General features: G+C 37.8%; 1 protein-coding gene across 4 annotated transcripts in view; it reads right to left on the bottom strand.

The window, feature by feature from the left end:
• RBM5 (RNA binding motif protein 5) overlaps positions 1-2,387 on the bottom strand; it is a 50,079-nt gene extending 47,692 nt beyond the window's left edge. For all 4 annotated transcript variants that reach the window (XM_053721158.1, XM_053721159.1, XM_053721160.1 and 1 more), the window contains exon 1: positions 2,273-2,387. The gene's annotated coding sequence lies outside the window, so the exon portion shown is untranslated. The remainder of the gene's footprint in view (positions 1-2,272) is intronic.
• Positions 2,388-26,219: the final 23,832 nt, after the last annotated feature.

Below are 26,219 nucleotides of genomic sequence, written 5' to 3'. Positions count from 1 at the left end.
CTAAACCAGCTTTTTGATGTGCAGGTTACAGATTTTACATCCGAGCCTCCTAGGAAATGCTGAAACTAAGCACAAAAGTAGGTGTTTAACAAATTAGTGAATGGTATTTTCTAGTGACGCTGCAGAACTCATACAGAAACTGCTGCCAATGCAACCAATAGTGCTAGTAACAGACTAAGCTGTACACTAGCACTGCTGATTGGATCAGTTGCAGTTTCCGGTATGGAACAGCAATGCTCTCTTGGTCCTGAGGGGTACTTTAACTGTGTTTTTAACCCCTTTTCAAGGTTAGACACAAATTTGCTAGTAATAAAAAGATATCCGCTTACCTAAACTAAAGCATGTCACTTTTTATCACTATAATGGCTCTTTAAAGTGAAGGTCAATTTGGATGAATTAGTGCCCGTTTTTTAATAAACTTATTAAAAATAAGGGCACTTTAATTCATCAAAATTGACATTGTCACTCCTTTTCTTCAAAAACGTACCTTTTAATCCTGTCAGCCACCGCAGCACTTTATCCACCCGCCGCAAGCCCTCTTTGTGGGTCCAAAAGGACAAATCCAGCTTCCTCCAATCACTGCATTGCATCAGGCCATGATCACCCCAGGGGGAAAGCCGTGATTGGACGAAGCCGGATTTGTCATTTCTGACGTAAGAAGAGGCTTCCAAAGGCCGGGGGAATCACTGGAGCGGCATTCAGGATTAAAAGGCAAGTATTTGATTCATCTAAACGTGGTTTATATTAGCACTTAACCCTTTGCTTTGAGTGCTATGCATTTTCCCACCTGGGTGCTGAGCTGGATTTGATGGGGTTTTTTTTTTTTCAGATCCCTAAGACTAATACCATTGGAAAGGCCAGGTGATTACCTTCCCAATGGTGGGTCTTGGAGGTCTGTAGCTGCTTAGATGCCTGTGATACAGGCTTCTAAGCAGCATGCCCCATTTCCCTATACTTTCTATAGTATTTTTAAATAAAGTTGCACAGTGACGTCACCACGCAAAATGTGAAGCCCTGGCGATGCCTGTCACTACACAGGCCCGATCGCCGGGGTGGGAGTTGATGGGAGCCCCTAGATTTCTCTGACTGGGAAAATTTGCGATGACTCAGAGCCGTCGTTAGCACTCAAAAGGTTAAAGGGACATGAAAACCCAAAAAAATCCTTACAAAAATTAAGATAGGTCATACAATTTTAAACAACTTTTTAATTTACTTCTATTGTCAATTTTGCTTTATTTTCTTGGTATCCTTTATTGAAGGAGCAGCAATGCAATACCAGGACTTACCTAAACACATCAGTAAGCCAATGACAACAGGCAGCCAACAATCTACAGCTAGTTTCCAGATTCTGAGCCTACCTAGGTATTCTTTTCAACAAAGGATACCAAGAGAACACCACAAATTAGGTAACAGACGTAAATTGGAAAGTTGCTTAAAATTGTAGGCTCTATCAGAATCATTAAAAAATAAAGAGGGGTTTAATGTTCCTTTAAGAAATACAGTAACAGATCTGCATTCAAAAATATTTTTAAAATAATTTTAAAAACTATCAATTTAATATTAATGTTGTTTTGCAGACCAGGGACATCCCTGCTCAAAACTCCCCTTTAGTATTCATCTTTTTTATTCATTCATTGGCCAGTCAGAAACAGATATACATAAGCTCCATCATTGGCCAAGCAATGAATGAGTAGCACGTTGCAGGGTAGTGGTTTGAAACCCAGCTGTCCATTTCTTTGTGGAAGAAAAATCTACAATATGTAATCGTACAATGTATCTGGATACTTATTTGATACTAAACAAGATCATTTTGTATACAATGTTGAACTAAGTGTCCCTTTGAAAAGCCATACAAATGTAATGACATAATGACCAGGTGACGAACACCCTAGAATTCCCCATATGGCGTCTATATAATGAATCCTGTCCCTTATAAATGTATGAACCCGTTTGGGACAATCACAAACATCCACGTATCGTGTATAATATTTACAACAAAAAATCTCTTAAATCGTGACACTCCCTGCACATAGAGCATACGTGGAAGTCGATTAAGATTCGCACGTCCCGTGGGTAAACACGTAGGAATAAACACGGGAATAGTTAACTCTGATAACACGAAAGCAAAGGTTGCTTACATATGTTGTTAATTATATCAAAGCGGTTACTATATTGCCAAACTGCAATAAGCAACAATAATAATAATGTATAATGTGATTGTTCATTTAAATAAAATCTTTAACAAAATCTCACAAGTAATTGATTTACTCACCACCTAATAGAGATAAACTTAAAGCTTCTTTCTCCCCTCAGAACACTCACGAAATGGCGCTAGTTCCACCCGTCTCCTACCCAGAATACACAGCGTCAGCAAAAACACTGGAAGCTTCTATGTTACGTGATACGCATGCGCCAAACTACGTGCTTTTGCGGTGCAAACCTCGTTCTAGGGCCTCTTTGAAATTAAAACGAGGCCTGAAACGCAAAAGTGGGCGGAGCACTCGCGCAAGGCATGTAGGGAATCGTAGTTTGTTGTCTTGTAACGAAAGCTGTGACGGAAACTATTCTGGGCAATGATCAATATTGGAATGATACATTAGACAATGTATCTTGTGGCTCTGTTTATTTAGAAAATCAAAGTGTTGCAGTCATGTGCGTTCAAATGTCAAACCAGCACTTCATAGCCATATAATGTCTATCTTTTTAAATGATCGACATTTTTTTCCTATAAGAAATTGCAGACTCATAAAAGGCCCCACTGCATTTCACCACATGTTGCTCTTGTAAACCATTTTTATTTTTGTAAATCAGATGATATCATTTTAAAAATGTTTAATTTACTATTATCAAATTTGCTTTGTTCCCATGGAATTCTTTGTTAAAGAGATCCCTGGTTAGGTGTTTGGAACACTTTATGGCAGGAAGTAGGGCTGCTGTCTAGTGCTCTTGCAAATGGATAACATTCTTACAAAACTGCTGTCATATAGTGCTCCAGATATTTATGTACTCCTAAGCTTACAGCCCTGCTTTTGAACAAAATATATTAAGAGAATGAAGAAAATTTAATAATAGGAGTAAATTAAAAAGTTGATTAAAATTGCATGTTCTATCTGAATCATAAAAGAACATATTTGGGTTTTATGTCTCATTTTAAGTCTGTGAGGAAGAGTGGGTAGGAGTTTGTTTGCCCAGCTATGCATGGGTTTATAAAGTTCTGAGCACATGTTAGAGACACTATTGTGTAAAAGTATTATCTTCAGCTTCTATAAATTGTAAATATAATGCAGGGATGTGGACATTTTATAAAAGCCACTTGCCTAAGGGCACAAACTCCTGCCCATGTTACCGCTTTCTCCAGACAAATCACTAGCCTTGATATGTACAGTGTAATATAAAATTCTTAATGGCGCGTAGTAAAATACATTTGCTATATACTGTCATTATTTATTTTGCCTTATTTCCTGTAATTTATGTCGGCAAAATTGTGGATTTTCCAGTCTTTAAAACGGAATGTTCACAAGCTTAAAGGGATAGTAAAGTTCAAATTAAACTTTCATGATTTAGATAGGGCATGTAACGTTAAACAACTTTATAATTTACCTTTATCATCAAATTTGCTTTGTTCTTTTGGTATTCTTAGTTAAAATCTAAACCTAGGTAGGCTCATATGCTAATTTCTAAGCCCTTGAAGGCCGCCTCTTATCAGAATGCGTTTGACAGTTTTTCACAGCTATAGGGCATTAGTTCATGTGTTTCATATAAATAAATAACATTGTGCTCATGCATGCGGAGTTATTTAAGAGTCAGCACTAATTGCCTGAAATGCAAGTCTGTCAAAAGATCGGCGATAAGGAGGTAGTCAACAGAAGCTTAGATACAAGGTTAATACAGAGGTAAAAAGTATATTAAAGGGACAAAAAACAAGTTGGGATAGAAATAAAATATAATATGTACTTTAATTACTTTAAATAAAGAGAGAGGAAAAAATAAACACTATTATGGCACACCAGAATCTATAGGTAGATGAGATGATCAATCAAAATAAGAGGAGGGAAGGACCGGAATAAATAATTAAAATGTAACTTTTATTAATATAACACATAAAGAAAAAACATGGTGGGGGTGAAAGAAACACATAACATTGAAAAACCAATAACATGCATATAAAACAAACATAAAAAACTGCCCCCTGTGTGTGTGCCTACATTTATCCTAAAACGGCAAAAAAAGAAAGGAAATACATATATCAAAAGTACCTACTGTATAGGAGGGGGCGGAGCCAACCGCCGAAGCAGCAAGACGTGCTTTGTGGAGCTCCTGAGGCTGACTGAATTTATGCGGATCTAGTGGAGGATATCCACAGCAATTTTTTTGGGGGGGGGTATCCACTGATACAAAATGGCGCTATCATTTTCCATTTTATTCTAAAGCAAGCTGATCTACTGATATAACTGCAAATCTTCTGAAAAGCTCTGCTACGCTACTTTAGGGAGAGAGAGGAATCTTCCTTACGAGTGGCTGATGTATAGCTACTGATCTCGCAGCATGAGCGCTTCTTCTTTTGACCTATATACGACGATGGAGCATGAGCAAGAGTTAATGGCGCACATGACACCTGTAGGGGATGTTATTCTCTGTGCCCTAGAAATACTTATGACAAAATTCTGTTGTGCGATGGAGAAATGTCTGGAGGAAGTTTTCCTCCCGGTTTCTGAACCTGATCTCAAACCCTGCCTGACCCCCAGAGCGAATATCGGGGTTTGCTATACTGACATCAGTATAAGAAAAACGGCGACGCTACAGAGCACAGTGAAGGTGCTGTATTACATAGAAGAAGACCCAATAGTGCAGTGGGCTGACTCACATAGAGAAATTGGATGGTCTTATTCGACTGCTCAAGTGGTCTATATGGATAGCAAAGTAACCCGGAAGATCGTGAATATAACATTAAGAGACAATCAAGAAAGAAACTCAGGGTTCTTAAACTTTCGCGCCATGGCTGAAATTGGGAGCTATAGTCATAGTTGCCTTAATTTAACACAGCTTTATTTACCGTTTGCGGTATCACTATGGAAGACAGGCATAGGATAAGGTACTGCTTTGCTACCCCCCATGTAACATTCTGAAGAAAACTTTATAACTTTTTTTTTCTCAAGTTGGACTGATAGTTGTGTATGGTGCATTTTGTTTTCTTTTTCTTCTCATCTTCTTCTACATTGGATATACTAGCGCAATCTAAGATCACTCCTTGATTTAATTGAAAGTAAAATGCTGGATTACATTGTTGGATCTACTCACTCCCCTGCTGTAATGTTATGTTAGACTAAGCTATCTGTATCCACATAATGTTCACCACATACACTTGTGTTTCTTTCTATGAAGTTTTATATTAGCTCGGGACATGCTGCTCCTTGTCCTATAGTAATAGCAATGAGGCTTGTCTGTGCAGTTATAATTTTATACAAGTTAATATCCTGGTAGGTAATGCTTATTAAATTTTATATATGCTCTGATTTCAAGTTACTTATTTACTGATGTGTAGTGCTCTATATGCCTAATACAAGAAGATTTTGTTATTTAGGTTCCTCTTGATCTCTCTTCTGCATTGTTCCCGGCGTGCTGCTTGGGTATAGGGCCCATGCTTGGGTAGCATGACCTGGTGCTGTACAGACGTCAATTAAGAGCTGATTTGTAGTAATTGTAAGCAATCAACCGTATTTTTGAGATCCTAAATATGTCTTGACATATGGAACGTTAATGTACATATGCAGCAAGTCCTATTTGAGTTGTTTAGTGAAACTCTAACATTATGCTTTTCTCCACCAGAATGTGGTTGTGACACGTAAGACAGAGCTTATATATTCTGTTCTATGCCTGATAGCCCATATTAAGTGTTCTTTTCCAGGGTCATCTGAGACTGCTTTTCAATTTCCTTAAGTTGCAGAATGGGGATTGTAAAATATTTTTATTTCTAGGCGATTAACTGTAGATTCTAATTTTCATCACTAGAGAGGAGTCAAGAATTTGTTGAAGTCAGATCTTTACAGCAGACTTAATTTAGTTATGTATGTTTATGAGATGTATGTATTAAGTTATTAATTCTCCTCTAGGTTTGCTAGCTGTTTTATATTTGTGGCTGACATATTTTCTGTGGGTTATATTTAGTTAAATTTGCTTAAATATATTTTGCAGCATGTATATACCTAAGCCCATATGAAGCAATCTAGTGTCACTACACTATACATTTGGGTTGTACTTGTATTATGTATAGGGAGGGGTGGGCTGTCTGCGGCCGGGATGGCCTACCCATGTTTACTTGTAATCTTCAACCTTATAGTTTTAGTATTTCTCTTAATATCTACAGTAGTTGCATATAGTCCTCAGTTTTTTTAAATTCATATTAATCCTCACTCTTAAAATGAATGGGGTATTTCCTAGTTTTAGATTATCCTGGGATATCTGGGTGCATATCTTTAGTCTAGACTCACATGAGAGCTCAACAACGCTTATATAACGTGTAGTGTACCTCAGTTATTCTGTGCTATAACATGGAGAGGTTTTATTTATAATTGCCTAACTATTATTTGTATATAGTTGACAACACACGTCATTTCTATGCTACGAGAAGGTACTATTTGACTAATATTACTCTATATATGGATTGGCTCCGTATCCCCCCCCCTAAGGGTTTTCCCTTAGGCCCTGTTTACTAATGTAAACTAAGGAATGCAGATTCCATAGTACTTTCCTATTCTTTATTAGATGTTTGATATGAAATAGCGGCCATAATATTCCCCTTCCTATAAAAGAAAAAATGAGGACGATATAGGCTATGAGTGCTAGTAGGATATACTATTGACCTAGGTTTAGTTTGTGAAACCAAAGATACATTCTATAATGCAACCTTATCCTTATTTGAATTTATATTTTATATGGATAGATTGTTTGTGAAACTATATTTTATGCACTCATATGACTTAAAAGGTATGTACTGCATTAATAGAGATGTTCCAATTGTACCTTATTTATAATGTACTACACACTGTGATGTTTAAATTTAATTTCCTCAATTAAAAAAGTACCTACTGTATATAGCCATGGCTATGACTGGAAATAAGCAAAATGCCAACTCTAATATAAGTGATTAACTCACCAGCCAGTATTAAAGCCCACCAAGAGGTAGAGCGGTAACTATGCCAAACTAAAAAACACTCAGCAGAAAGAGAAAAGGTGCCAAGGACAAATAATATCAGTGTCAGACTGAGTAAGAGAAAATGAAAGAGGTACAACCTAAGGGTGTAAATCAATTTTATGCCACAGCCACAGCGGTTGTGAGTTACCAGTTAGTACCATTAATACTGATTAAAGGTTGACCAGATATATACTAAGTAGTTGCAGAGAGAAAACTAAAATGGTTACAGCCTAGGAGAGTAAGCTAATATATTATATCACAGCCAAAGCGATTGTAAATTGCCATTCGATACCGCTACTACTGCTGGCCAGTAACTTAAAAGAGCAATGAGGTACAGCCAAGAAAACTAAACAACTATGTATCACAGTCAAAAAAGCGATTGTGAGTTACCAATTAATACCGTTGTCAAGGTATATATAAAGATTAATAAATAAATAAATATATATATATATATTTCATATGTTTGGCTAGTTAGTAGCAAATTATTAATTCATTCAGAAAAATTTACTTGAGACTCCTGTCCCATCCTCCCACATTCAGTATGCAAAAGTTAAAAGGGCATACAAGTGAGAATAATAAACATTTGGTTTGTTTGACTTTGAGAGCTATTTCAGGAGACCATGTGTTTTTTTGGGGGGTTTTTTCAATAAATTTTTATTGATCTCCAAGAGACATGATATTATAATAAAAACAAACAGTGGCAAAACATTTCATAACAATGTATACAAATAAAAATCAAAAATTATAAATACAAATATTTTGCCGTAATCTTCTTTGTCTTACTGGATTTTTCTACTCTGCTTAAAACACAGCAAATATAATAAAATAAATAATAAAAAAAAAAAAAAAAAAAGGAAAACAAAACAAAAAAAGAACACAAATTCCCCCCTGTCCGTCTCCCCCTCCCCCCCACCCCCATCCCCCACCGTCACCATCCAAATCTCAATCAAGCACCCACGAATAGTGTCAGATACTCTATGGCCCACTACTGATCCACGAGGCCGGAAATTTCCCCAAAAGTACCATTTCTGCAAAACTAATAGACGAACGGAACGGGAAAAGTATCTGTCTTTGGATTGGAACCGAGTAAGACTTAATGATTGGGAACCACCCCCAGAGAAAATCATCTATTCTCTTCTCAGAGGCATCCAATAAATGGAATGATTCAAAAACTACTTGTTCTTGAATTTCTTTAAGGAGCAGTCCGAAACTCAGAGCTCTATTTGCTTTCCAGTTCTTGAGAATGAGATGACGCACCGCCAAAATGATCGTATTGAAGATACGAATCAAACGGGGGTATCTACTATCCATAGCACTAGACAATAAAACCACCTCTTGTATGGTCACAGCCATATTAATATCGTAGAGAGCATTAAACCAAAAACAAACTTTAAGCCATAACTGATTGATTTTGGGGCAGTACCAAAACATATGAAATAAATCTGCTTTATGATTAGCACAGCGGGGACAGTTACTTATACTGGAAATAGAAAATTTTTGAATTTTGAGCGGATGTAAGTAAAAATTATTCAAAAGCTTCATATGTGATTCTTTCCAGCTCATGGATATCCTACATTTGTATAACATATTAAAACTTTGAATAATCTTTTCATTATCTATCTCAGAAATAACTGGATATAACCAATTACTGATCTTATCTAGATATTTTTCACTTTGTTTGGACAGCATAATGTCATACATCAACGAGATGGATGAGACCCCGCCAATGAATTTTTGGATTAGAGTTCTGACATCCGACCAAGCTGTCACCTGCCTGCCCACATAATTTTGCTCATGTATATAGTGTCGAATTTGAAAATAAGCGAATAAATCTGATCTAGGTAGATCATAAGTCTGAAAAATAAGTTCTGCTGTGAGTATCAGATGGTTTTCATCCAACAGTTGCTTGACCAACAATAAACCTTTATTTGCCCAAGATTTGAATACCTTATGATAAATGCCTGGTATAAACTTAGGGTTACCTTGAATAGGAAGGAAATCAGAGAAGGAAGGATCTATTCCTATCGTACGGCAAAACTTATGCCATGCTATGACGATATTTTTAAAAGATATCATTCTGCAGATATTGAACGGAAGCTGTTTGGTGCTACAATGCAGAATAGTTTTTAACGAAAAAGGGCGAATATAAAATGCTTCCTCTTGACTATCAGTTATCAGATTAGTTTCGGCAACCCAATCAAAAGCAAATTTTACCAGAGCCGCTACATTATATAGTTTGACATCCGGTAGGGCTAACCCTCCCACACTTGCCTTCTGCATGAGTTTCGCTAGAGCTATTCTGGGTTTTTTGTTTTTCCAGATAAATTTAGAAAAATAACTATATAATTTTTTTACGTCTGAATTAGATATAAAAAGAGGTAGATTTTGAAGGACATAAAGAAGACGAGGAAAAATAATCATTTTTATTAAGTTGACCTTTGCTGAAATCGACAGGGGATAAGATACCCAAAGCCGAAGATCCTCTTTGATTTTTACGAGTAATGGAGAATAATTTGCCCCATACCATAATTTTGGATTTTTGTGTAGCTCCAATCCCAAGTATTTAATTGACTTCACTAATTTGAATGGTATATCCCCCACACGAGAGAGACTATTACCTGTTGACATCAGTTCACTTTTCTCCAAATTGACCGCATAGCCTGAAAATGAACTGAACTCGGCAAGAGTCTGCATGATTACTGGAATACAATTATGAACATTATTTACAAAGAGTAAAATATCATCTGCATAAAGCAGAGTCTTCAGACTATATAGACCGAGTGGGATACCAGTTAAGACAGCGCGAAATCTAACCGCTAAGGGTTCTACTGCTACATTGAAAAAGAGAGGAGATAATGGACAACCCTGCCTGGTGCCTCTATGTAAAATTATCTCTGGTGACCTAATACCATTTACCAGTAGATAAGAAATAGGGTTAGAATAAATTTTATGAATATATCGGATGAAATTACCTGAAAACCAAAAGTTTTCCAACGAGTGAAATAGATGTTCCCAGGTGATGGAGTCAAAAGCCTTGACCGCGTCTAAAGTCAAGACTGCTGAATCTGCTATTGCCATATTATTTGACTCCTGATCTAGACTCCATGCATAATCCAAAAAGGCGGTAAGCTTTCGTTTGTTCTTAGTTGACTTTCTTGATGACATAAACCCTGTTTAATCTGGATGGATCAATTTCTGTAAGCAAGAATTCAACCTAGCTGAGATGATCCCCGCCATTATTTTATAATCAGTATTGAGGACTGAAATCGGCCTATAAGAGGCCGGATCTTCCGGATTTTTGCCTTTTTTCAATATAAGTGTAATGTTTGCAGCCGCAAAACATTTTGAGGTATCATATTCGGAAAGATAATAATTATTATATAATTCCTCCAAAACCGATAATAACTCATCCTTAAATGATTTATAAAATTCAGCGGGGAGCCCATCTGGGCCAGCTGCTTTATTTAATTTATGTCTATCAATTGCATCGCTGATTTCCTCTTGAGTTATCGGTTGATTTAACATTACCAACTCGTCTTCTTGAATCTTGGGAGTTATAATTCTAGACCAGAACATATTCTGGGAATATTGATTAATATCAATCTCAGTATATAGTTGTTGATAATACTTGTAAAATATTTGGCTGATTTCAACTGATTTAAAAAACCTATCATCACCACTTTTGATAACAGCAATAAAATTCTGCTTTTTTCTATTTCTGGTAAGACGCGCCAGATGCTTGCGGAGCACCCATGAAAGCTCTTGTACTTTAAATTCAGTCTAGCCTCCTCCTCTTGTGATTTTTGTTTTAAAAAAACATCTCTTACCTTCCTACACTCCAAATATGCTGACCAATTCAAAGAGGAAGGATCAAGATGAACTTTCCTATACGCCGTCTTAATATTATTAGCCAACTGAAGGCCCTGCTTCTTCATTTTTTTAGAGCGTTTGCTCATAAAAGCAATAATTTCTCCACGTATCACTGCTTTAGCAGCCTCCCAAAAAATCTCTACTTTATATATATATTCATAGTTCAAAGTTACATATTCGCGCCACATCTTTTTAATCCAAGACGTGAACCGAGCATTCGTATATAAGAAACGAGGAAAGCAAAAAGCGGATCCAGGGGATTTAATCTCCTCTGATCTAATAAAGCATAAGGAAATGACAGTGTGATCGGATATCATAAACTCACCAATGCCAGCTTTGACTTGTTGTATTACTAATGATTCTGAAATCAAAAAAAGATCTATTCTAGAGAAGGTCCTGTGAGCTTTAGACTCACATGTATAAGCACGAACTCGCGGATTTTGAACTCGCCAAATATCAGTCAAACCAAATTTGACACAGAATCTCTTAAAATACTTGGCGTGTTTGCCATATTCTGCAACATTTTTCTTTGAAAAGCGATCTAACTCCGGACATATGGTCATGTTAAAATCTCCACATATGATTAAATTTTCTCTTTGAAACGGAAATATTTTGTTTTGGATATGCTCCCAAAATATAGTTGAAAATTTATTTGGAGCATAAATGTTGCAGAAAATATATTTCACTGTGTTAATCATAACTTGCAGTAATATAAATCTGGCCGCGGGGTCAATTTCAACATGTATAATTTTATAATTCGGATCCTTGTGAAATAACACCGCAACCCCCCGTTTTTTACAGGTACTAGAAGAGGAAATTACTTTACCAACCCAGTTAAATTTGAGTTTAGCAGCTTCGGCCCCGTCCAGATGGGTTTCCTGCAGAAACACTAAATCTGGCTTCTCTTTAGCGAGCGTCTTAATTATTAACTTACGTTTCGCCGGAGAAGAGATCCCTCCCACATTCCATGATAGTATTTTCAAGCTATTTTCCATCATCTTGCCTGCATTACTGCAACACCGCTACGCATAACCTTACCCGACAACTAAATATCAGCAGAGATTAATGGAAGGGAAAGAAGGAGAGAGGGCACGAGAGGCAACGGGGGGGAGGCGAGGAAACAGCAAGGAGGGTAAAAAAAAAAAAAAAAAAAAAAAGGAAAACATTAATAAACTTCAGATGTCTAATAACTTGCAGTTGCTCTTTCTTAACCACAAAATTCAAAAACTCTACTAACGTGGAGCAATAGAATACTAGTATTACATATATCTGTACATAAAAACAAATAAGCAAATTTATCTTGGAGAAAAGTAAACATGTTAACTCTATTTTGCCAACCAGACCCAGATTCCCTGATCACCTTATGCTTACTATCCTACTCATAAGTTTAGATTTCATTAGGGATCTAGAGTCTGGATAAACTCTTTAACTTCTGTGACTTCATTAAAAATAAATTTAGCCCCCTTATTTTCAACTATGATTTTAGCTGGATAAAATAAGTTGGCTTTTATGCCTCTACTAATCAGCTGAGAGCAGAAGGGTGCCATCATTCTTCTCCGTGCTGATGTCTCTGCAGAGAAATCTTGGAAAAGCAATATCTTGCTGTTCCCGAATGTCAGAGTGGATGCTTTCTTTGCTAATTTTAATACCTCAAGTTTGTCCTGAAATTTGAGCAATTTTACGATACACATCCTAGGTTTGACTAACCCAGAAGCTGTATCTCTCCTAGGACCAACTCTATGTGCCCTCTCAATTGCTAGGGGGAGCAGATGGGGCGCTACACCAATAGCCTGGGGGAGAGAGATAGAAGTGAATTTAATAAGATCCTCAAATTCTGAGGACTCAGGTAGGCCAATGATTCTAATATTATTACGCCTGGAGCGATCCTCAAGATCCTCCAGACGTAATTGCATGTTGTTTAATTTAGCCCCATGGGCTTGGATAATACCATCTTGAATCGACACCTTATCCTCTACTGTGGGAATTCTATTTTCTGCTTCCCCTATTCTTACAGAAAATTGTTTGACCTCAGCAGAAAGTGTTGCTATCTCTATAGAGATAGCGCCAAGTTCCTTTTTGATTCCTTCAAATTGGGGAGCAAAAATGGCTTTGAGTTGACCTATTAACACCTGGGTATCAATAATAGCTGATACATTTTCAGATGGTAAGTCCACACTAACATCACCCAACTTGGTATTCTTCTTTTCTCTAGATTTCACGGGCATTTTAGGTGAATTATTTTTCCCGTGTGTGATAAACTTTTCCATCAAGTGTAGAATTTAAAAAAAAAAAAAAAAAAAAAAAAAAAAGACCATCCCCTATGACCAATAATTGTGATATGTGCGTGGTTCAGGCTTCTCTGATCCGTCTCCTACCCTGTAGCTGCTGCTTCCTTTCTGTGGGGACCTCCTGAACTGAACAGACAATGACTACGTCTGTTCGTGATTCCCTTCCTTTTAACTAATCTAAATCGTGATCAGACTAATATCCCTGGTTGGGAGTGTGGTCTGTGAAATAACTTGATACAGACTATCTATACAATAAACAAACTCGTGACTTAATGTGAGCAAATAATATCGTGATTTCCCCTCTTATAACATTTAGTGCACAAAAACAAGCCCGGAAAAATAAATGAAAAAAAAAAGACTAAGGAAAAAAAAAAAGAACAAGTTGGGCTGAGGCTCAGGACAACTTATCACACCATATCTTTCTAATACTGTAATTTACATACTTATGTGCCCTAGCAACATTGTTGAAAAATACAAATCTTTCTACATGATACTCTGAAATATGCCGGGCAAAAAAAAAAAAAAAAAAGTGCCTCCGACCGTTGGTCAGAGGCTTATTCAGCGACCTCCCAGCCTTATACTTTGTGAAGGTGACAATTCGAGTCACCCTTAGATTGGAAAAAAGAGAGAGAAAAAAAAAATGATCTTGTATTTCAACAAACAGTCTAGAGACCCAAGTCCAGATATTCACAACAGTAACTCTTTAACTCCTTGTGTATGTCCAGTTCCTGGATTTAAAGTACCAAGGGTTACTGTATCGTCAAAGAATCAGGCTGTTTCTCCCTTTTTTTTCCCCCCCGCTTTTCTTCCTTCTCCTTCCTCCCGGCTTCTCCCTCCTCTAATAGGAACACTATATCTGCAACACAATGACCTCTTCGACTCTTTGAAAATGCAGGGGATATCACCATTACTTATTCACAGTCCCAATTTAATATAGCTTGCCGACCATATCGATATCCAACAGATACTAAGTCTAACTGACCTGGGTAGACCACAGAAATGTCAATTTTAATGCTGAAATAATACTGTGAATACTTGCGGTAACTGGGCACAGAGCGGGGTCAGGATACTTCAGCTGGGGTGTTTCTATGTGCCGCTCCTTGCGTTCACATCCAGTTTCCTCCAGGGGACTTCAGAATATCCAGCACGGAGGCTGTAGCCGGGACTTCGGCGTTGCTGCCCTGCGTGAGCGTGACGCCCGGATCCCTCCGCACGCCTACCGCTCTCCCGGACAGCTGTACACCCGCCCTCCAGATAGCACACACCGCTACCTCCTCCGTCCGCTTAGGAGCACACTAGCTCAACACTGCCCTCCAGTGAAAAGAGTCACCTTGCACCACCAGCACCAAACATGAACAGCTCTCAATCCAGCGCTGACTCGACCGCTCTCCACATCGCCCAGGTCAGTCAGGCAACATCAGCATGGTAGGTCAAGCTTCTTTTAACTTTGCTATAGGTCTGTGTAAAGAGTTTTTTCCTTCTTTTTTATGGTTACAACTTTCTCCAGAAATACAACTTAGCTGCGGTGTCTTCCGCGGCCCACACGGCCTTAGGGTTTCCTATTCCTGCTGGCGTGATTTACGCCTCGCTAAGTGCCCCAAACATCAGCGGCAATAGGGGGCAAGGAATGAAGGCTCAGGTAACAACCATCGGTCCATACGCCGACCTGGAGCAGCATGTAACAAAGCTCCGCCTTCTCACCGGAAACTCACGTCTCGAAATGCATTCCCATGTGTTTTACTACCTGAAAATGTGTGATAGGATCTCCTACCCCTTTACAACGTAGCCGCTCTGTCTAGGAAAAAGGCTCAGAAACACAAACATTCTCCAAGGGAACTATGGTTTAGCAGCCATGTGTTAAGTGACCCCCTGTGTACTAAGGGCACATGTTAAGATGTAACTTTGAGATTTACTGAAAAGACAACATAAAATACATTGTGAAAAAGGAATGCATGCCTCAGAATGTATTAAATATAGGAATTTGGGAAATCGTCTAATTCTCTATTATTACATGGGTATTGGCTAAGCTTGGTAGGTAACTATTTTAGTCGGTCTAAAATGTTTAATAACCTCTGTATTGTTTTTATTTTTCAGATATATAATTTCAGATCTGCATAGAAATGATTAATGACACTTATAATTTTTCTATTTTTCAGATGAACCATAGAGGAATGCATGCAGGCAGAACTGGTTGGAAATGTGAAACATGCTGTATTTGCATGAATACCATATTAGATGTATACATGCCATTAATTTCAGAATAATTAACAGGATAAATTACTTTAATATAATACAATGTTAATAATATAACATATTTGGTATCAGAATAATCAGAAAAATGATCTGATACTACCCATCTATAATTGGGGTTGTATGTGATTGATGCAAAAAGTTATGGTCTGATTAAATAATTATTTTATAAGAATAATTAAGTTGTTAAAAATGTGAATTTGTTTGTGTTGCAACGCTGCCACCGAAGGGCCAAAACCCGGTATAGCAATTAAGAGAATTAACTGTTCAAAATATGCGTTTCCATGGTGAACATGTTCAGCTCCGTTAAGGGCCAATCCGAGACAAGGTTTCCGTTTGGGCGTTTCCAATCTTACCTATGATGGAAAGCTTATATAAGTTTAATGCAAGATAGAAAGAGGACAGATTGTGCTAAGCTAACTTGTAACTGGGTGCTGGGCGTGAGATACCATTTACTCTGGCAAAGCTAATCAACCTTTTCTCATTGATTGCAAAAAATATACTTATTGATTTTCTGAGGTGAGAAAATTACTATTAAGGAATACTGGATATTGATTGGCATTCATCTTGGTAATGTATTAAGAGATTACTATAGCAAATAAATTTAAAGAGCAGTTTGGATTTTAAGCTACTATTTCATAGCCTATGTATTGTTAAACATATTTCTTTAATGCTAAATTGTTTTTATCTGTGCAATACATAGAACATATATATATATATATATATATATATATATATATATATATATATATATATCTTAGAATTGATTTTAATTATAAGTAACTATTTACAGTAAAATAACTAAATTTATGCTTACCTGATAAATTACTTTCTTTTACGATATGACTAGTCCACGGATTTCATCCTTACTTGTGGGATATTAACCTCCTGCTAACAGGAAGTGGCAAAGAGCACCACAGCAGAGCTGTATAAATAGCCCCTCCCCTTCCCCTCCACCCTCAGTCATTCAGCCGAAGGTTATAGGAAGAGAAAAGGAAAGGCTAAAAAGGTGCAGAGGTGACTGAAGTTTTCAAAAAATAACATAAACCTGTCTTAAAATAACAGGGAGGGCCGTGGACTCGTCATATCGTAAAAGAAAGTAATTTATCAGGTAAGCATAAATTTAGTTTTCTTTTACAAAGATATGACGAGTCCACGGATTTCATCCTTACTTGTGGGAAACCAATACCAAAGCAATAGGACACGGATGAAAGGGAGGGACAAGACAGGAACCTAAACGGAAGGCACCACTGCTTGAAGAACCTTCCTCCCAAAGATAGCCTCAGAAGAAGCAAAAGTATCAAATTTGGAAAATTTGGAAAAAGTGTGAAGGGACGACCAAGTCGCAGCCTTACAAATCTGTTCCACAGATGCATCGTTTTTAAAAGCCAATGTGGATGCCAAAGCCCTAGTAGAATGAGCCGTAATTCTTTCAGGAGGCTGCTGTCCAGCAGTCTCATATGCCAGGCGGATGATACTTCTCAGCCAAAAAGAAAGAGAGGTAGCCATAGCTTTCTGACCCCTACGCTTTCCAGAATAAACAATGAATAATGAAGATGATTGACTGAAATCCTTAGTTGCCTGTAAGTAAAACTTTAAGGCGCGGACCACATCCAAATTATGCAACATACGCTCCTTCTTAGAAGAAGGATTAGGACACAAGGAAGGAACAACAATTACCTGATTAATATTCTTATTCAAAACAACCTTAGGAAGGAACCCAGGTTTGGTATGTAAAACCACCTTATCGGAATGAAATATGAGATAAGGCAAATCACACTGTAATGCTGAAAGCTCAGAAACTCTTCGAGCAGAAGAAATAGCAACCAAAAACAGAACTTTCCAAGATAATAGTTTAATATCTATGGAATGCATAGGTTCAAACGGAACCCCTTGCAGAACTCGAAGAACTAAATTCAAACTCCAGGGAGGATTAATAGGTCTAAATACAGGCTTAATTCTAGATAGAGCCTGACAAAAAGACTGAACATCTGATACATTTGCCAAACGTTTGTGAAACAGAATTGACAAAGCTGAAATTTGTCCCTTTAAGGAACTTGCTGATAACCCTTTCTCCAATCCTTCTTGGAGAAAAGACAAAATCCTAGGAATCCTAACTTTACTCCATGAGTAACCCTTGGATTCACACCAATAAAGATATTTACGCCATATCTTATGATCAATCTTTCTAGTGACAGGCTTTCTAGCCTGTATCAAAGTATTGATAACTCAATCAGAGAATCCTCGCTTCGATAAAATCAAGCGTTCAATCTCCACGCAGTCAGTTGCAGAGAAATTAGATTTGGATGTTGGAAAGGACCTTGAATGAGAAGGTCCTGTCCAACGGAAGTTTCCACGGTGGCAGAGAGGACATGTCCACTAGATCCGCATACCAAGTCCTGCGTGGCCACGCAGGCGCTATCAGGATCACTGAAGCTATCTCCTGTTTGATTCGAGCAATCACGCATGGGAGGAGAGGAAACAGCAGAAACACATAAGCTAGGCTGAACAACCAAGGTACTGCCAAGGCATCTATCAGTTCTGCCTGAGGATCCCTTGACTGGGATCCGTATCTTGGAAGCTTGGCATTCTGACGAGATGCCATCAAATCCAATTCCGGTCTGCCCCATCTGAGAATCAATGAGGCAAATACCTCCGGGTGAAGTTCCCACTCCCCCGGATGAAAAGTCTGTGGACTTAGAAAATCTGCTTCCCAGTTCCCTGGGATGTAGATCGCTGACAGATGACAAGAGTGGGCCTCTGCCCAACTGATTATCTTGGATACTTCTATCATCGCTAAGGAACTCCTTGTTCCCCCCTGATGATTGACATATGCCACAATCGTTATGTTGTCTGACTGGAATCTGATGAATTTGGCTGAAGCCAACTGAGGCCACGCCTGAAGCGCATTGAATATTGCTCTCAGTTCCAGAATATTGATTGGAAGTAGAGACTCCACCTGAGTCCAAACACCCTGAACCTTCAGGGAGTTCCAAACTGCACCCCAGCCCAGAAGGCTGGCATCTGTTGTCACTATCACCCACGAGGGTCTGCGGAAACAAGTCCCCTGGGACAGATGATCTGGCGACAACCACCAAAGAAGAGAGTTTCTGGTCTCTTGATCCAGAATTATCTTTGGAGATAAATCTGCATAATGCCCATTCCACTGACCGAGCATGCACAGTTGCAGTGGTCTGAGATGAAAGCGAGCAAACGGAACGATGTCCATTGCTGTTACCATTAATCCGATTACCTCCATACACTGTGCCACTGATGGCCGAGGAATGGACAGAAGTGCTCAGCAAGTATTCAAAATCTTTGATTTTCTGACCTCCATCAGAAATACTTTCATGGCTACCGAGTCTATCAGAGTTCCCAAGAAAGGAACCCTTGTCTGTGGAACAAGTGAACTCTTCTCTATGTTCACCTTCCAGCCGTGAGTTCTCAGAAAAGACAACACTGTGTCCATGTGAGATTTTGTCAGATGATATGTTGATGCCTGAATCAGAATATCATCCAGATAAGGCACCATCGCTATCCCTTGTGGTCTGAGAACCGCCAAAAGAGACCCTAGAACCTTTGTGAAGATTCTGGGTGCTGTGGCCAACCCGAAAGGAAGAGCCACAAACTGATAATGTTTGTCCAAGAAGGCAAACCTTAGAAACCGATGATGATATTTCTGGATTAGAATATGAAGGTAAGCATCCTTCAAATCCAAGGTAGTCATATATTGACCCTCCTGGATCATTGGCAAAATCGTTCAAATTGTCTCCATCTTGAATGATGGAACTCTTAGAAATTTGTTTAGACACTTGAGGTCCAAAATGGGTCTGAACATTCCCTCTTTTTTGGGGAACACAAATAGGTTTGAGTAAAACCCCTGTCCCTGTTCCAATTTTGGAACAGGACAGATTACTCCCATAGTAAAAAGGTCTTTTACACAGCGTAAGAACGCATCTCTCTTTATCTGGTTTGCAGATAATTTTGAAAGATGAAATCTCCCTCTTGGGAGAAAATCCTTGAATTCCAATTGATAAATGTGGGTCACTATTTCTAGTGCCCAGGAATCCTGAACATCTCTTGCCCAAGCCTGAGCAAAGAAAGAAAGTCTGCCCCCTACTAGATCCGGTCCTGGATCGGGGGCCACCCCTTCATGCTGCTTTGTGGAAGAAGAAGAAGTGGGGGGTCCTCCTTTAAAGTTTCGAAAGAAACGAAAATTAATCTGTTTACCCCTCATTTTAACCGACCTATCCTGAGGTAGGGCATGGCCCTTACCTCCTGTAATATCAGAAATGATCTCCTTCAATTCTGGCCCAAAAAGTGTCTTACCTTTAAAGGGAATAGCTAAAAGCTTATGTTTTGATGACACATCAGCAGACCAAGATTTGAGCCACAATGCACTAAGTGCTAAAATAGCAAATCCTGCATTTTTTGCAGCTAATTTAGCAATTTGAAAAGCGGCATCAGTAATAAAAGAATTAGCTAGCTTAAGAGCCTTAATTCTATCTAGAATGTCATCTAATGGAGTCTCAACCTTAAGAGACTCTTCTAGAGCCTCAAACTAAAAAGCTGCTGCAGTAGTTACTGCAACAATGCAAGCCGTAGGTTGTAAAAGAAATCCCTGATTAACAAATAATTTCTTTAGTAGACCCTCTAATTTCTTATCCATAGGATCCTTGAAAGCACAACTATACTCAATGGGTATAGTAGTACGCTTAGCTAGGGAAGATATAGCTCCCTCTACCTTAGGGACCGTTTGCCATGAGTCCCGAATGGTATCTGATATAGGAAACATTTTCTTAAAATTAGGAGAGGGAGAAAACGGTATACCTGGTCTATCCCATTCCTTACTAATAATTTCTGAAATTCTCTTAGGAACCGGAAAAACATCAGTGTAAGTAGGAACTTCCAAATATTTATCCATTTTACACAATTTCTCTGGAGGAATCACAATAGGGTCACAATCATCCAGAGTCGCTAAAACCTCCGTAAGCAACAGGCGGAGGTGTTCAAGCTTAAATTTAAATGACATAGCATCCGAATCTGTCTGAGACAAAACATTCCCTGAATCAGAAATTTCACCCTCAGACAGTAATTCCCTGATCCCCAACTCAGAGCACTGTGAGGGAACATCGGAAATAGCTAATAAAGCATCAGAGGATTCAGTATTTACATTAATACTTGACCTACTGCGTTTACCCTGCAACACTGGTAATTTAGACAATACCTCTGTAAGGTTAGTTGACATAACTGCAGCCGTCTCCTGCAGAGTAAAGGAATTAGACGCACTAGAAGTACTAGGCGTCGCTTGTGTGGGCATAAAAGGTTGTGACACTTGGGGAGAATTGGATGCATATCCTGATTCTCTTCAGACTGAGAATCATCCCTAGGCACACAAACTTTATTTAAAATATGCTTTTTACATTGTAAAACCCTTTCAGTACAAAGTTACACAATGTTAGAGGGGGTTGCACAATAGCTTTTAAACACATAGAACAATGAGAAACCTCAATGTCAGACATGTTGAACAGACTAGTAATACCACAAAAGTCATTTAAACACTTATTTATAGCATAAAATAAACATTAGAAAAAACGTGTACTGTGCCTTTAAGAAAAGAAAAGGTAAACAATTTTTCCAAAATGCACAAAAAATGTTAAATTATTCCCAAATTTAACTTAATATCGTTGGTTAATCCAAAAATGACTGCACCCAGAAGCAAGGGCAGAAATAAGGCTTTAGAAGTACTTATATCAACATGTAGTGAAAAGATAGATAAAAATACACTCTGCACCCATGTCACATAATGCCCAAATATCAACTAGTGATAAATATAAAATAGGGACTCCAGTAACACCCCTCTTATTAAAATAGGTTTTACTGTTTACCCCATTCCCATACAGGGAAATAATGCCAGCCAGTTCTGATACACCAAATCTCCTCAGAAAAAAAGGCTGCACATACCTTAATGCTGCTTGTAGCATGAAACTGGTCTCCACACTGAAGATGTCTCATGGTTACCTTCAGAAGTCTTGTGGGAACCAGCATGGATCTTAGTTACAACTGCTAAGATCATCAAACCTCAGGGCAGAAATCTTCTTCCATATCCCCCTGAGGAAAATAGTATGCACCGGTACCATTTAAAATAAAAAACTTCTTGATTGAAGAAACTAAAAATAACACCTCACTTTACCATGTCTTCCTAGTATAACACAGGCAAAGAGAATGACTGTGGGTGGAGGGGAAGGGGAGGGGCTATATATACAGCTCTGCTGTGGTGCTCTTTGCCACTTCCTGTTAGCAGGAGGTTAATATCCCACAAGTAAAGATGAAATCCGTGGACTCGTCATATCTTTGTAAAAGAAATATGTATTTTTAGCATCCTAATTAGAATTGTGTTAGAGTAAATTGTGGTTAAATAATGAGTGTATTGCTTGAATGTTAGCAGCTAAATATCTTAGAATCTCATTGTGTTAACTGAATGAAAGGCCATTGTAAGTCAGGCTAATTTTAAAGGTAAACTTTTTATGAGCTTTGTAAGAAGTATAGCATATTTTAATAGCTTTGAAAACGTGTATAATATTATTTCATGTCCTGGTATTACAAATATATTCCAATATGCTCATAGATATTAACTAAATAAAATAATTCAGATATTTATATAATTTTTTGTGGTTTCTAGTAGATGCATATTAATTAAGGGTTTCTATTTTAAAGGATAATTATTAAATGTATTGTATTATAACCCTGAGATAGACTGAAATATTATTTGGATAGCACTACTGAAGATTTTTATGAATATACTGACATATTGTATGGAGGCACTAGCTGAGATTTATTAATATTTATCATGTTGATATCATATATTTGTAATAAATAGACATTATTATAAAAGAGAGCAAAAAAGATTTCATATTTCGAAATTAATATTTTGAAAATAAAAAGATTTTTTTTTTGAAGATTGAAATATTGATGTTCATATTTCGAGATTGATATTGATATTTTGAAATATTGTTAAAGATTAATTTTTGAAAAATTGATAAAAATATTCATTTTTCATATTTCAAAATTAATCAAAAATATTAATTTTATATATTTCAAAATTAATCAAAAAACATAATTTATGTAAGAACTTACCTGATAAATTAATTTCTTTCATATTAGCAAGAGTCCATGAGCTAGTGACGTATGGGATATACATTCCTACCAGGAGGGGCAAAGTTTCCCAAACCTCAAATGCCTATAAATACACAACTCACCACACCCACAAATCAGTTTAACGAATAGCCAAGAAGTGGGGTGATAAGAAAAAAGTGCGAAAGCATAAAAAAATAAGGAATTGGAATAATTGTGCTTTATACAAAAAAATCATAACCACCATAAAAAGGGTGGGCCTCATGGACTCTTGCTAATATGAAAGAAATGAATTTATCAGGTAAGTTCTTACATAAATTATGTTTTCTTTCATGTAATTAGCAAGAGTCCATGAGCTAGTGACGTATGGGATAATGACTACCCAAGATGTGGATCTTCCACGCAAGAGTCACTAGAGAGGGAGGGATAAAATAAAGACAGCCAATTCCGCTGAAAATAATCCACACCCAAAACAAAGTTTAAACCTTATGATGAAAAAAACTGAAATTATAAGCAGAAGAATCAAACTGAAACAGCTGCCTGAAGTATTTTTCTACCAAAAACTGCTTCAGAAGAAGAAAACACATCAAAATGGTAGAATTTAGTAAAAATATGCAAAGAAGATCAAGTTGCTGCTTTGCAAATCTGATCAACCGAAGCTTCATTCCTAAACGCCCAGGAAGTAGAAACTGACCTAGTAGAATGAGCTGTAATCCTTTGAGGCAGAGTTTACCCGACTCGACATAAGCATGATGAATTAAAGATTTCAACCAAGATGCCAAAGAAATGGCAGAGGCCTTCTGACCTTTCCTAGAACTGGAAAAGATAACAAAAAGACTAGAAGTCTTTCGGAAAATCTTAGTAGCTTCAACATAATATTTCAAAGCTCTAACTACATCCAAAGAATGCAGTGATCTCTCCTTAGAATTCTTAGGATTAGGACAAAATGAAGGAACTACAATTTCTCTACTAATGTTGTTAGAATTCACAACCTTAGGTAAAAATTTAAAAGAAGTTCGCAACACCGCCTTATCCTGATGAAAAATCAGAAAAGGAGACTCACAAGAAAGAGCAGATAATTCAGAAACTCTTCTAGCAGAAGAGATGGCCAAAAGAACAAAACTTTCCAAGAAAGTAATTTAATGTCCAGAGAATGCATAAGTTCAAACGGAGGAGCTTGAAGAGCCCCCAGAACCAAATGAAAACTCCAAGGAGGAGAAATTGACTCAATAACAAGTTTTATACGAACCAAAGCTTGTACAAAACAATAAAAATCAGGAAAACTAGCAATCTTTCTGTGAAAAAGAACAGAAAGAGCAAAGATTTGTCCTTTTAAGGAACTTGCAGACAAAACTTATCCAAACCATCCTGAAGAAACTGTAAAATTCTAGGAATTCTAAAAGAATGCCAAGAAAAATGATGAGAAAAACACCAAAAAATGCAAGTCTTCCAGACTCGATAATATATCATCCTAGATACAGATTTACGAGCCTGCAACATAGTATTAATTACGGAGTCAGAGAAAACCTCTATGACTGAGAATCAAGCGTTCAATCTCCATACTTTCAATTTAAGGATTTGAGATCCTGATGGAAAAAAAGGACCTTGTGATAGAAGGTCTGGTCTTAACGGAAGAGTCCACGGATGGCAAGAAGCCATCCGGACAAGATCCGCATACCAAAACCTGTGAGGCCATGCTGGAGCCACCAGCAGAATAAACGAACGCTCCTTTAGAATTTTGGAAATCACTCTTGAAAGAAGAACTAGAGGCGGAAAGATATAGCAGGATGATATTTCCAAGGAAGTGACAATGCATCCACTGCTTCCGCCTGAGGATCCCTGGATCTGGACAGATACCTGGGAAGCTTCTTGTTTAGATGAGAAGCCATCAGATCTATTTCTGGAAGTCCCCATATTTGAACAATCTGAAGCAATACCTCTGGGTGAAGAGACCATTCGCCCGGATGTAGCATTTGGCGACTGAGATAATCCGCTTCCCAATTGTCTATACCTGGGATATGAACCGCAGAAATTAGACAGGGGCTGGATTTCACCCATACAAGTATTCGAGATACTTCATTTATAGCCAGAGGACTGTGAGTCCCTCTTGATGATTGACATATGCCACATTTGTGACATTGTCCGTCTGTAAACAAATGAACGACTCTCTCTTTAGAAGAGGCCATGACTGAAGAGCTCTGAAAATTGCACGGAGTTCCAAAATGTTGATTGGAAATCTCACCTCCTGGGATTCCCAAACCCCTTGTGCTGTCAGAAACCCCCATACAGCTCCCCAACCTGTCAGACTTGCATCTGTTGAGATCACAGTTCAGGTTGGAAGAACAAAAGAAGCCCCCTGAACTAAATGATGGTGGTCTGTACCACGTCAGAGGGTGTCGAACAATCGGTTTTAAAGATATTAAATGAGATATCTTTGTATAATCCTTGCACCACTGGTTCAGCATACAGAGCTGAAGAGGTCGCATGTGAAAATGAGCAAAGGGGAACAAGTCCAATGCAGCAGTCATAAGAACCTAGAATTTCCATGCATAAGGCTACCGAAGGGAATGATTGAGACTGAAGGTTTCGATAAGCTGAAACCAAATTCAGACGTCTCTTGTCCGACAGAGACAGAGTCATGGACACTGAATCTAACTGGAAACCTAAAAAAAAAAGGTTACTCTTGTCTGAGGAATCAACAAACTGATTGGTTAATTGATCCTCCAACCATGTTCTTGAAGAAACAACACTCATAAAAAGCTGGAAAGGATCTTTCCATTGAAAATGAGCAAAGGGAATTGAATCCAATGCTGTTAAAACTTCTATGCATATATAGCAACTGAAGGAAAAAATAGAGACTAAAGGTACCGACAGACGGAACCCAATACAAATTGTCCCTTGTCCGATAGAGACAAAGACAGTGACATAAACCATCTGGAAACCTAAAAAAGGTGACCCTTACGTGAGGAATCAAGAACTTTTGAAAAAAAGATCCTCTAACTATGTCCTGAAGAGCAAGTGAATCATATGAGATTCCGCATCCTCAGGAAATAATCTGAATGAAAACAGAAAAATGAAAAATATGCATTTATTGTATCTAATTAAAACAAATAATGCTATCAGTGACCATAAAAAGGCAGAATAGTTTGAATAAAACTCCAAAACCCAGTTCCTAAAAAAGAAACTGGAAGAAATACCCCAGAAGATTCCAGGTCTGAGCAGCGCTTGAACCCCATGGGTACCCAGCCATGCTACAACAGTATCCAAAATATATAGGACAGAAACACACTTAAAGAAAGTGTTAGCCTTACTGGAATAAAATCAAAGAAATTTGGACAAAATAGAACCAAATAAATTTCAAAGAAGTCTTAACCTGCCCCTTACCAGCCAAGCTGGAATACGGCACGTACATCGCAATATTAGGGAGCTGATTTCGAACCCCAATTATAAACATGTTACTTGGGAAAGAACTCAGGAATTCGTTC

The sequence above is a fragment of the Bombina bombina genome, chromosome 7 (assembly GCF_027579735.1).
Source record: "Bombina bombina isolate aBomBom1 chromosome 7, aBomBom1.pri, whole genome shotgun sequence".
NCBI lineage: Eukaryota > Metazoa > Chordata > Amphibia > Anura > Bombinatoridae > Bombina > Bombina bombina.
This window is presented reverse-complemented; position numbering and strand designations above follow the sequence as displayed.